Source organism: Ochotona curzoniae, unplaced genomic scaffold (genome assembly GCF_017591425.1).
Source record: "Ochotona curzoniae isolate NIBS_2020 unplaced genomic scaffold, NIBS_Ocur_1.0 contig_66, whole genome shotgun sequence".
NCBI lineage: Eukaryota > Metazoa > Chordata > Mammalia > Lagomorpha > Ochotonidae > Ochotona > Ochotona curzoniae.
The window spans coordinates 4,739,258-4,752,094 of NW_024466512.1; the positions used below are offsets into that span (position 1 = coordinate 4,739,258).

The 12,837-nt window shown below is 50.2% G+C and overlaps 1 protein-coding gene across 1 annotated transcript in view; it reads right to left on the reverse strand.

Annotated features, from left to right (window-relative positions):
* The window catches only part of ZRANB1 (zinc finger RANBP2-type containing 1), a 53,690-nt gene extending 41,391 nt beyond the window's left edge, over positions 1-12,299 (reverse strand). Inside the window, exon 1 of the mRNA XM_040991955.1 lies at positions 11,912-12,299. The gene's annotated coding sequence lies outside the window, so the exon portion shown is untranslated. The remainder of the gene's footprint in view (positions 1-11,911) is intronic.
* Positions 12,300-12,837: the final 538 nt, after the last annotated feature.

Sequence of the window (12,837 nt, forward strand, 5' to 3'; positions counted from 1 at the left end):
TTTCAAAGTACTACTAAGCTCTTAAACCAAAACACTAATACAGTCACTTCCATTTTCCTCAGGAGTTATTTTTCTGTATCACTGTCTTCCTCATCACAGCTAACACACAAAAAAAACAGCCATCCGTAGAAGGATCCTCAGGATTTCTGCTGGAGTGAATGTACTGCCGACACCGGAGCGCCTCACTTCAGGCCTCCTCCGTGACACCCCAGTCTCCCTCCCACTGCAGACTCGCCCCTCCCCTGAGCGCTGCAGTTCCCAGCCAGGACACTCGGAACTACACTGAATGCCACCCGGACTCCAGGGGCTGCTGCTGACACCCAGCCTCTCTCGGTTCAGGTCAGAGCTACAACAGCCTCCTCACGCACCTTGCTCTAAAGGCACTCAGCTGACTGTTAGCAGCACAACCCTCCTTCTGAAGCTCAGTACAACCTCAGTTTCTCCAAACAGACCCACTCCCACACCCCGCAGTTCAAGCACGGTCACCATGACCTACAGTGAACACACCAAGGCACTTAGACACACGCACTCGCATCTAGCAAACACTGTCTGCTCTCCAAGGTTCAGTTCAAGGCTCATCTTCAAGTCTCAGGAAGTGATCCAACCATCCTCTGTAACCATCGTTTTACTGGCAACTTGGTATTTATTTCTTCTTGTAGAAAAGTAATTCATGTATTTTTTCTGTCATTCCTTCTAACCAATTTTCAGTGAAGTAATTCGACATTCAAAAATTTTGTCTCAAGGATTCCAGCGGCATGGAATGTGGACCAACACCACTTAAAAGCATAGTCAGTGACTTTAAAAAGAAAGGAGTGGAGGGCCCGGCGCGGTGCCGCAAGTGGTTAAGGTCCTCACCTTGCACACCCGGGATCCCATATGGGCGCCGGTTCTAATCCCGGCAGCCCCACTTCCCATCCAGCTCCCCGCCTGTGGCCCGGGAAAGCAGTCGAAAGCTTTGGGACCCTGCACCTGCATGGGAGACCCGGAAGAGGCTCCTGGCTTCGGATCAGCATAGCATCGGTTGTTGCACTCATTTGGGGAGCGAATCATCGGATGGAAGATCTTCCTCTCTGTCTCTCCTCCCTGTATATCCGCCTTTCCAATAAAAAAAAAAATAAAAAAAATAAATCTTTAAAAAAAAAAAAAGAAAGGAGTGGAGCTTTTGAGAAATTTAAGAGTGAGAATTTACTGCAGCAGCATTTTTCGAGTAAAAGATGTCCACAAGATGCCAAGCCGTAAGCACTGGGAGCCTCAGCTGGTAACAGAGCCCAGGCCTGCACTTCCGGGAGCACTGAGTAACCTAGGACATATAACCCTGATCTAAGACACAATCACGGCATGCAAAACTGAACCAAAAGACACCAAACTTTCCCATGACATGAGAGAATGCCCACAGGATGACTAAGGCTGAAGTTCCTGCCAAGAGAGTTCAGACTTCGAATCAAACTGATTTCAAGAAAGCAAGTGCACCTTCCATGTATCAGAGCTTTTGGCCAGATTCAGTCTTCATCTATCTGACATCTTCCCATTTCCCCAGATTACAAACCACACAAAACTTACTACATTTCCCCACAATTCATAAGACTATAACTGCATACGCAACTACACAGACATGGAAAACGTTACTCAGAAAGTCATGACTTCTGTCTCCCTATCTGTTCCTACCAAAAACACACTACTTGCAATTTAATCAAACTGATAAAATTATATAGCATCTAGCCTTTCCTAGTTTTCCATCAGCAATTAAAAACTCAAAGTAGGCCCAGCACAGTAGTCTACTGGTCAAAGTCCCCACCTTGCATGTACCAGCAGGATCCTATATGGACACTAGTTTGTATCCTAGGGGCCCCACTTCTCATCAAGCTCCCCGGTTGTGCCCTGGGAAAGCTGTAGAGGACAGCCCAAAGCCTTGGGACCCTGCACCCCTGTGGGAGACCCAGAATAAGCTCCTGGTTCATGGCCTTGGATAGGCTCAGCCTGGGCTGTTGTGGCCACTTGGGAGCTGAATCAGCAGACGAAGATCTGTCTCTCCTCTCTGCATATCTCACTTTCTAATAATAAATCTTTACAAAAAATTCAAATGACACATAAAACACAATAAACATTAAGTTATTTGGTGAATGGCTGGTTCCAAATCCCTTATTACACACACTGTTTCCCCTGGTCCACAAGAGGTTCTCCTAGTTTTCCTTCACTCCACCAGCTCCTCCAGCCTCTGACATCCCAGTTGCCCTGATTTAAAGTGTGAAGTATGTTTTCAACCGGAGCCACCATCTTTCAGTAATTTGCCAAGATGAGGAACGCAAAGGGAAAATAGAGAGGTCCTGTTACATTTTCTCAGGCCTTCTGGAAAACATGGAGCTGTTCCTGTGGCCACACACATGCGCATTTACAAAACAGGTAACACTGCAGACATCAAAGGAACGGGTGCTGTTCAAAAAGGAATGCCCCATAAATGGCAAAAATGGGACAATCTACAATGTACCCGAGCTTGTTGTAAACTAACAAAGGCAAGACTCTTGTTAGAATAAACGTGGATATTGAGCATATTAAACACACTAAGAGCCCAGAGAGCTTTCTGAAAAGAGTGAAGGAAAATGCTCAGAAAAAGAAGGAAGCCAGAGAGAAAGGCTAGATTCAATTAAAGAGCCACCCAGAGCAGCCCACTGTGTCACAACCCATGGAAAGGACCTGAGCTTCTAGACTCTGAAAAAATTAACAAATAACAATAAAGCACAAAGTACAAGGTGGGTGTTGTGGCGCAGCATGTTCAGCCACTCATCTCAGAGCACCAGTTAGAATCCCAACTGGTGACAATCCAGCTTCCTGTCAATGAGTCTGGCAAGGAAGGAAACAATGGCCCAAATGCTCGGGTTCCTGCCATCCACCCAGGAAACCCGGATGGAGTGATGGAGTCTTGGCTCCTGGCTTTAGCCTATATCCCAGCTCTGGCTGCTCCAAGGCATTTAGGGAGTAAAAGGGCAGCTAGGAAGTCTTTGTCATTCTGCCTTCTAAATAAATAAATATTTAAAAGTGGGCTGGAGCACAAGCATCCAACGCTCAGCCCTCCTATAACCATTACCTGTTACACAGAGAACTCACCCATCTGCTAGTTCACCCCTCAGATAACCTGCAACAGAAGAGACCGGGCAGGACAGGGCCGAGACCCAAAGCCAGAAGGTAGGGGCGAGAGCCCATGCACTCTCCCTGCGGGGTGCTGCCTCGCAGGATGCACACAAGCAGCAGACGGAGTCAAGGAACTCCGACCACAGGAGTCACAGGCATCAGAGCAGCAAGCCTAATGCCCACCCCATTCCCAGGCTTCAAAGATCATCAAAAGAGAGATGACTCCAGGACTCGCTTCAGCAGCACAGGCACTAAGACTGGAACGCAACAGAGATGAGCATGACCCGACACAAGGATGACATGCAAATTCATGAAGCAAAATGTATGGCTCCAGACTGGATCTTTTTCCGGATTCAAGCACTTATGATTTCAGCTACCTGACATTCCAGCCGAATGTTTAAGAAAACAGCTCAAACTTAGGCTATCCTAGACTGAATTCCTAATCAATATGTTCAATTCCCTTTACAGGACTGATTTACAGACTTACTATTTGCAAAGCAAAGTTAGCAAGAGGGAAACACAAAGATTTTCCACTCCCTGGTCCACTCCTCCCACACAGCCACACAGCCGGGCCTGGGTCAGGATCCCGGAACTCCATCCGGGTTTCCCACACGGGTGGCAGAGGCTCCAGCACTTGGGTCATCACCCTTATTTGCCCAGGGACATAATAAGGAAACTGGACTGGAAGTGGAGCATCTGGGACCAGTGTCACAAGTGGTGGTGTAACTTACAATGTCCTACTCCTGTGCCATGTCTCACCTACAAACTCCAGGATTAGACCAACAGTCACAGAACTTCTCAATAAACATTTGTTCCTTTCCCCAACATTCCAACAACATGAGCAACATGAGCTACGACGACAGCCCACAAGCTGGCAAGCCATTCAAGACCTGTTATATAAGGACACAACTACAAAGGTCTGCAATCATTAAACATCTCCTGAACGTATTAAAACTACGTACAAGCAATCAGTCACCAATAGCAGATGTCCAAGCTGACCTGACTTTCCCACACAGAGGTCACCTGTTATGAATGGCATCTGTACGGAGTAAGCAAACATCACTGCAAGTATCCTTCCCAGAAATTTGGGAACAAACTGGACAAAGTAAATTTAAGTAAATGACCTGGTACCATGACTTTGGTCTCACAGGCAGTATCACAATTAACTGAAGTAATTACCCCTATAAATAATATATCTAACTTCATTTCACCCAACCCTAGAGTCTAGACTGTAACAAAATGTGTGGTTTACAGGGTCGGGCGCCAAAGTTCTCACCTTGAACGTGCTGGGCTCCCATATGGAAGACAGTTGGTATCCCTCCTGTCCCACTGCCCATTCCCTCTTGTGGCTTGCAAAAGCAGGCGCGGACAGCCCAAACTCTTGGGACCCTGCACCCACATGGGAGACCTGAGGGCTCCTGGCTTCAGACCGGCTCAGCTCTGGCCTTCGCGGCCACTTGGAAAATGAACCAGCAGATGGAAGATCCTTCTCTCTGTCTCTCCTTCTCTCCATAAATTTGACTTTCCAATAAAAAATAAATTAAAAAAAAAAGCTTATAGTTTACAACCTAATTTGCTGAGACTGAACTAATAAGGAAAAAATTAAATCCACAACTAAAATAGGTCTTCTTCCTTTTAAACTAACAGATTCGCAAGCCAACAAATAGAGTAAAAAAAAAGATCCTGATGACACAATTACTTACCTTGTGTCAAACTGACTAGGATTTTTGCTCATTTTACATCATTTTGGGAGTAATGTTACTTCTTCACATGCCAAACTTCTCTACCTAAATACTTCAGTTCCTGGACAGTAACAACAAAGACAGGAAGAGCGCCCCATGTCTGCGCTCTGGTAAAACCCACCCTAGCACAGCAGTTCCTGCGGCTCAGAGACGGGCAGGATCACACACCCCATACACTGTGGCAGTGTGATCACTGCCAAGGGCAATGCCCACCTAACTGGCACTCAGAAATGTGCAGCAATTCATCAGTAGATAAAACCATGTCTCAGCACTTGAGGAAGTCGGAGTTTCCTTAAACACATATGGAGGTAAGCCAGTTAATTCCAAAACTAGACTATTCATCCAGTGCTTAAAAAACATAAAAATTTTGCAGGAACTACAAATGTTCTCCTCAACTCAGAATTTAATCGCTTGCACTAAGTTCTATCCATTCTATGTTACCAATATGAACCAATGAGTACCAAATTATAAAATAGCTAGAAAAACCAATATTCATTAGGACATCTAGCTCACTTAAGGATACCTTTTTATCAAATGTTAGTAATACTGTATATGTGACAAGAAGCAGGGCCTGGCATGATGGCTCAGCTGGATAATCCTCCCCCTCACAAGCACTGGAACCCCACACGGGCAGTGGTTTCTGTCCCAGCTGCTCCACTTCCCACCCAGCTCCCTGCCTAGGGCCTGAGAAGACAGCAGAGGACAGCCCAAAGCCTTGGGACCCCACATCCCCGTGGGAGACCCGGAAGAAGCTCCTGGCTCTGGATCAGCTCAGCTCTAGCCATTGCAGCCATTTAGGGTGCAAAGCAGTGAATAAAAGACCTTCTCTCTGTCTCTCCTCTTTGTAAAACCTGCCTTTCAAATAAAAATAAATCTTAAAAAAAAAAGTAATAAAAAGCTGGCAAAGGCAAATGAATAAAATATTTCAGGTAATACCAATACAACATACACAATTTGGCCAAAAAAAAATCTTTTTCCCCATCTGTCTACTACTCCGTTCAAAATCAGTGGGTGAAGATTTACAATGCCACCCTCCACACAGTTCAACTCCAGGCTGCTCTGCTGCTGACCCAGCTCCCTGCTAAGGCACCTGGGAAGGCATGGAAGATAATCCAAGTGCTTGGGCCCCTGTCACTTACATGGGAGTTCTAGGTTCCTGGCTTCAGCCTAGCCATCCCAGCCACTGCAGCCATTTGCAGAATGAACCTGCCAATAAGAGATGTCTTCTGGACTCAGCCATTGTTGCCATTAGGGAATAGAAGATACCTCTAGCTGTGTGACCCTACCTTTCAAAAATGAACAAGAAATAAATCTTTTTCAAAAAGTAAAGGGCCTAGTGTTGTAGCCTAGTGGCTAAGGTTCTTCCTTGCACATCCAGAATCCCACATGAGCATCAGTTTCTGTCCCTGCTTGTGGCCTGGAAAAGCAGTAGGCAAGGCCCAAGAACTTGGGATCCTGCATCTGCATGGGAGCCCCAGAGGCGGCTCCGGGCTCCTGGCTACGGATCAGCTCAGCTCTGACCATTACAGCTACTTGAGGAGTGAACCAGCGGACAGAAGATCTTTCACTGTCTCTCCTTCACTCTGTCTGACTTCCCAATAAAAATAACTAAAAAACAAATAAATACACAAATCTTCCCAAAGCATATCTAGATTGAGAACTACAAAATTCTAACAAATGAACAAGCAAGCAGGACCTGGAGTTTAGGGTATCACGTGGGATGTGTGCATCCCACCGTCACATTTTCAGTTTTGATCCAGCTCCCTGCTAAGGCACGCTGCAAAGGCAGCCGGGGACACAGCTACACACACAGGGACATCCCACACAGAACTCCTGGCCCCTGGCTTCAGATAAGCTCAGTTCCTGCCACTGGAGCCACCTAGAGAGAGAATCAATGGATGGAAGGTTTTCCCTCTTTCGCCTCCTCCTCTCTCTGTAGCTCCACCGATTAAATAAATGAAAAATAAAATAAAGGGTCCAGCGGCGTGGCCTAGCGGCTAAAGTCCTCACCTTGAACGTGCCCGGGATCCCATATGGGCACTGGTTCTAATCCCGGCAGCCCCACTTCCCATCCAGCTCCCTGCTGGTAGCCTGGGAAAGCAGTCAAGGACGGCCCAAAGCCTTGGGACCCTGCACCCGTGTGGGAGACCTGGAAGAAGTTCCTGGATCCTGGCTTCGGATCGGCATAGCATCAGCCACTGCGCTCACTTGGGGAGTGAATCATCGGATGCAAGATCTTCCTCTCTGTCTCCCCTCCTCTCTGTATATCTGACTTTCCAATAAATAAATAAATAAATAAATCTTTACAATAAATAAATAAAATAAAATAAAAGATAAAACTCAGCCCCATTAAATACCAAAATATAACGGTTATTACCATAGCAACCCCAACAGGATAGGATCTAGAAGTTTATGAAAAGCATAGAAATGATGTCCTGTTTACACAATTCCAGTCACAGGCAGATCATTGCAACTTAATGTGCAATAGAAAGGGAAGACAATTTTTCTTCCTCTGCAGAACACAGGCAATATCTCTGTATCCAGGAAATGCTGCCTTAAGATAATCAATTTAGACTTGTCAGTAATTATATTATCAAGGCCAAGAAAATTTCAATAGATGGTGCTGAACAACTGGGTAGTCAGTAAATTAGCCTGCAAGCTGCTGCAGCTAGATCTGGTATACAGTCACCTAAAGTTCAAGGGATGCAAGCTTGGTCCTCCATGCGGCAATGCTGGGAAATGGAGGAATCTTTAAAAGATGGGACTTAGGGACCAGCACTGTGGTGTAGCATGCTAATTGTCAACATGCAGTAACAGCATCCCAAATGGGTGCTAGTTAGTTGGAGCCCTGGCTATTTCATTGCTGATCCAGTTCCCTGCTAACGACCTGACAAAGCAACAGGAGATGGGCCAAGGCCTTGGGCCCCTGCACCCGTGGAAGAAGCTCCTAGATCTTAGTTTTAGGCAGGCCCAGCTGAGGAGTGAACCAGCAAATGCAAAATCTGTCTCTCCCTCCAACTCTGAATTTCAAGAAAAATAAATCTTAAAAAAGAGAAAGGTGGGAACTTAACGGTGAGTAATGCGATTGCCTGGGGTGCTACCATCAGAAGGAACTAGTGCTGACTGTGAGGAGCTGGGGAAAAAGAGAAAACTTCACGCACCCAGTTGGACCATGGCATCTCTTCAGCAGGCATCTGCCACAGCCTCAACAGAGCACAGCAGAAGGCAGTACCATGCTTGTACCCAGAGTCAGGGACTTTATGTAGCAATAACAGCAGACTTAATACAAACCCACATCTCGTATCACACACAAAACTTCATACAGTCACAGACCTATACTTAGTGGCTAAAACTATAAAACTGCTAAATGAAAACAGATACTGTCTTTGGATTAAGCAAAGCCACAAGGACCAAAGAAAAGTGAGAGGGTAGCGCCACAGCACAGTGGTTAATGTTCCACCTGCATCACTGGTATCCCACGCAGGCACCGGTTCGAGTCCCAGCTGCTCCACTTCTGATCCAGCTCCCTGCTTACACTGCCTGGGAGAGCAGCAAAGGAGAGCTCAAGTCTGTGGGAAACCTAGAAGCAGTTCCTGGCTTCAGCTCAACCCAGCTCCAGCCACTGCAGCCACTCAGGGAATGAACTAGCAGATGCAAGATTTGTCTCTGTTTCTCCCTCTCTATAACAGTGTGTGTGTGATGTACTAGACATCAAAATTTTAAATTTCCTGTTTCAAAGACTTATTTGCATATTTATCTGAAAGGCAGCATTACATAGAGCAAGAGAGACAAAAATCTTCCATTCCCTGATTCACTCCCCAAATGAATGCAACAGTCAGAGCTGGGCCTGTCCAAACCCAGGAACCAGAAGTTCTAGCTGGGTCTCCCACGTGGGTACAGAGGCCCAAGCACCTGAGCCATCCACTGCTGCTTTCTCAGGCACATCAGTAGGAAGCTAGGTCAGAAGTAAAGCAGCCAGGACTTGAACTGGCACCCAAATAGGATACCAGCACCTGACAGCACCAGCCCCAAAAACTAACTTTCAATGCCTCAAAGGAAACCATCAACAAAACGAAAACACACAAAACAGAAAATATGCAAGCTACTTATCTGATAAGGGAATTTTATCTAGAATATATAAATAATTCCTATAAGTCCAATGCCAACATCCAATATGGGTACCAGCTCAAGTCCTAGTTGCTCCACTTGGAAAAAAGTTTGTATAATATAAACTACTTTCTAATAATCAGTTTCAAGAAAAATATTTTGATCAACTGGAGAAAGAGGACAGGCTTCCATGTAGTCACAAGGAGTTACGTCAAGCTGATTTCCTGCCCAGAAACTCCATGCGCATGAGCCAGCAGGCCTCCTCTTCACACATACAACAGAAACACACACACCTATTCTGCACCTGTGTCAGCACCCACCCAGGCACTATACACTGACACCATGGACCAATCTGCTGTGCTGCCAACTGTGTGGACAGGCAGCAGTGAATCACAGACCCTTCTGTCACATCCACCTGATGACCAATGACACAAAGCCACCAACATCTGTGGTCAAGAATGCCAATGAGACTACAGAGTATTTCCTTCCTCTATGGAACTCCAGGTGACTTACACACAAATAGGTAAGTTAGCCACAGCACCACTGTGGGTGCCAAGCAGAACCAGCCCACTGCCCCCAGTCTCAAATCTAAAGTAAACCACACAGGGCCCAGCACGGTGGCCTTGTGGCTAACGTCCTCGCCTTGAATGCTCCAGGATCCCATATGGGCACCGGTTCTAATCCCGGCAGCTCCACTTCCCATCCAGCTCCCTGCCTGCGGCCTGGAAAAGCAGTCGAGGACAGCCCAAAGCCTTGGACCCTGCACCCGCGTGGGAGACCTGCAAGAGGCTCCTGGCTTGGGATTGGCACAGTACCTGCCGTTGCGCTCACTTGGGGAGTGAACCATCGGACGGAAGATCTTCCTCTCTGTATCTGACTTTACAGTAAACAAAATAATAATAAAATAAATCTTTAAAGAAAAATAAATAAATAAACCACACAACTGTGGTGCTTATTTTAATACTTCGATACAATCGTCATAAGGTTGAGCGTCATCGACAGGCAGAGCTATACTAAGAATGGTTAAGAGCTGGAGCACTTCAAATACTCTGTCTCAGAAGCTTTCCAAGCCTCAAACTCCAGGACCTAGAAGGGGACAGGCCACATACCCCAGGACAGCTTTCCTGTGTGAACACTAGCCACTTTATCCACATTTCCAGTGAATACGGCCTCCACAGGTACAACGGACACTGCTGAAGCCCACTTCTCTGAGGTCTCACAGAACAGCAAGCAGAAGTAAGGGTTTGCTCTGGGAAGCAGAAGTTAGGACTGAAGAGCACGCCAAGACCACCCACCCCCCAGACTGGAGGAGCCCACCGAGGAGCAGCCACCCGTTCGTGCTGAGATGTGAGTCAGTGTCCAATACACAGGACGCCGCCTACCCACAGCCCAAGTGGGAAAACATCCCCTCCTTGGGAAAAGGCGCACCCATGGCCCACCACAGCACACCTTGGGGGCGAAGGGGAGCAGCCACACCCAGCAGGAGGGAACAAAGCCCAGCTGTCTACCTCTTCAACGCCCGTTTTCTAACACACTTGTTTTCAAAGCAACCCAAGTACTAAGCATAGGCTAGAACTCCGACTGTAGTTATTAAACACCTGAAACAATTACCTCCAATACTACACAGCTGGACCCTGAGTTCCAAAACTGAGTTAATCCTGGGACTCTGATGTGATGTGCCATAAGCCCTATCAGAGCCCAGATCTGGATCAAGGCCACGGGCTTAAAATAAACCCCGTGCATGGACTCAGCAACTAGCCCAAGCACATGTCAAGAGTAAATAAACAGCTGTGGAGGGCTGAGGCATCAGAAGGTGTTGAAAGGGCCACACCGGCGACAGGCCCAGAAGGCCCTCGCCCACATTCCAACCTGCCTCCTGGAACCTCCGCGGCCCCATCTACCTTGGGAAACTTCGGAATAGGGAGGAACCGAGAAAACCAGAGGGGACAGGATTCGGAGTTTTTAAACTGCCTTATTTCGTTACAAATAATAACCAAGGAGCAAGACCCAGGGTTTTCTCTCTCTTCAATATAGTTTCAGTGACCTTCTCCGAGCCCTTGTTTGGCACAAGCCAACATAAAAACCCCTCCGGCATCTCCGGGCTCGCGCTCGGATCAACGCGGAGGACCCAGCGGGGAGCACGGGTGACCACGACAGGTGCAGGCACCAACCCCTGGCATGTTTATCGTCAACCGTACTCCTCCTAAGGCAGCGTTTCTACACTTGACACTGGTTCACAACATGACCACAGACGGACTCCACGGAGAGACCCTAACCCCGGGGAGAGAAGGGACCCGGAACACCAGTGTCTCCCCGAAATAATGGGCCGCTTCCAACTTCCAGGCTTCAGCCAGCCCGGCGCTTGGTGCAAGTGTTCATTACAGCCTTTGGTCTGGAAACGACCCGCACCAAGCCCGGCGGAGACGACACCGGCACGCAACCCAGAGCGCGGGGCGAGCCGGAGGGGAGACGGCCTTCCTCCAGGGCCAGCGCCGCCGCTGCCCACCGGCACGTCCCCGGCCATGGCAACCCCAGGGGGGTGACCGGCACAGGAGGCGGAGGGGACGGGAAGCGGGCCGACGGGCCGAAACACAAGTTTGCACACCTGCACCAACTTGGGGTGCCCCCAGGTCTTGACGGCTTCCCGCCGGGTGACCGCCTGACCCTCCACTCACGCACACAAGTTGGGGTAACCCGACCTAAGCGCGGCGGCCCATGTTCGTAAACAAGCGGCCGAGCGGATCCACCCACCCCAAGCCCCGGGCCTGGCCCCGCACCCGGCGCCCAAGATGGACGCGCGGCCGCGGCTGCCCTCGAGCCCCGGCCTCGGGGGCCGAGCGGGAGAGCCGACGGGCAAAGCCGGGCGGCCTCGGAGGAGCGAAGGGCCCGGCAAGGCCTCGAAGGGCCTGCGGCGGAGCGCCTCCCGGCGAGGTTACCTGGCGGCGGCTCCTCCTCCAGCTCCGGCCCTCCGGCCCGCGCGACGCCCGGCAGCAGCGGCGGCGGCGGCGGCGGCGGCGACTCCCCGCACGGCCCGCGGCGACGAGCCGAGCCCGGCCCCCTCCGCCTCCCTCAGCGCCGCCGCCCGCCCGCCCCGCGGCTGCCGCCTCCGCCCGCCCGCCTCAGTCAGGACATGGTCTCCGCGGGCCCGCGCGCGGCGCCCGGCTGCCGGAGGCGGGGGCTGAGGTGCTGAGGGGCGGAGAGGAGGCGCGGCGGCGGGGGAGGGGCGCGGCGGGCGACGGGGGGCGGCCTCGGGCGCTGCGGGCTGCTAATGGCGGCAGGCCGACCCGGAGCCAAATAAACCCCGCGGCGGGCAGCACAACGTCAAGGCCGGACCCCGCCGCTCGCCGCCCCGTCATTGGCCCCGAGGCCGCCAGCGGCGCAGCCAATGGCCGGCCGCCTCTTTCCGGGACGCAGGGGGCGGGGCGCGGCGCGGTGACGTCCCCGGCGCGCGGCCCCGATTGTGAGGCGGCGGGGGCGCGCGCGGCGGGGCGCGGCGAGGGGCGTGCGCGTCGCCCTTCTGGAACCGCGGGCCGCCCGGGTCGCGCGTCAGCGTCGGGGCGGCTTAGTGCCTGCGGCGCTGGGAGGGCGGCCTCCTGGGCGGCTTCAAGTCGCGGCTCACACGTCAGGAGACAGGAATGTCTAGGTGTTTTGTGACAGTTGAAATCATCCGTGTAGTTGACTTTGTTTTCACTCATGTCTTCGCGGCGGCCACCCATTTGTGTGGGCTTTTGTGAATATGTACCACCTCTACTTAGACACGTCCTGGCACGTGAGCATAAGCTCCTTGCCCATTGTGGGTCAACCCAACTTTCTTAGGGTCTCCTTTTCCATAGATCACAGGCAGAGAATAAATTACAGCCAT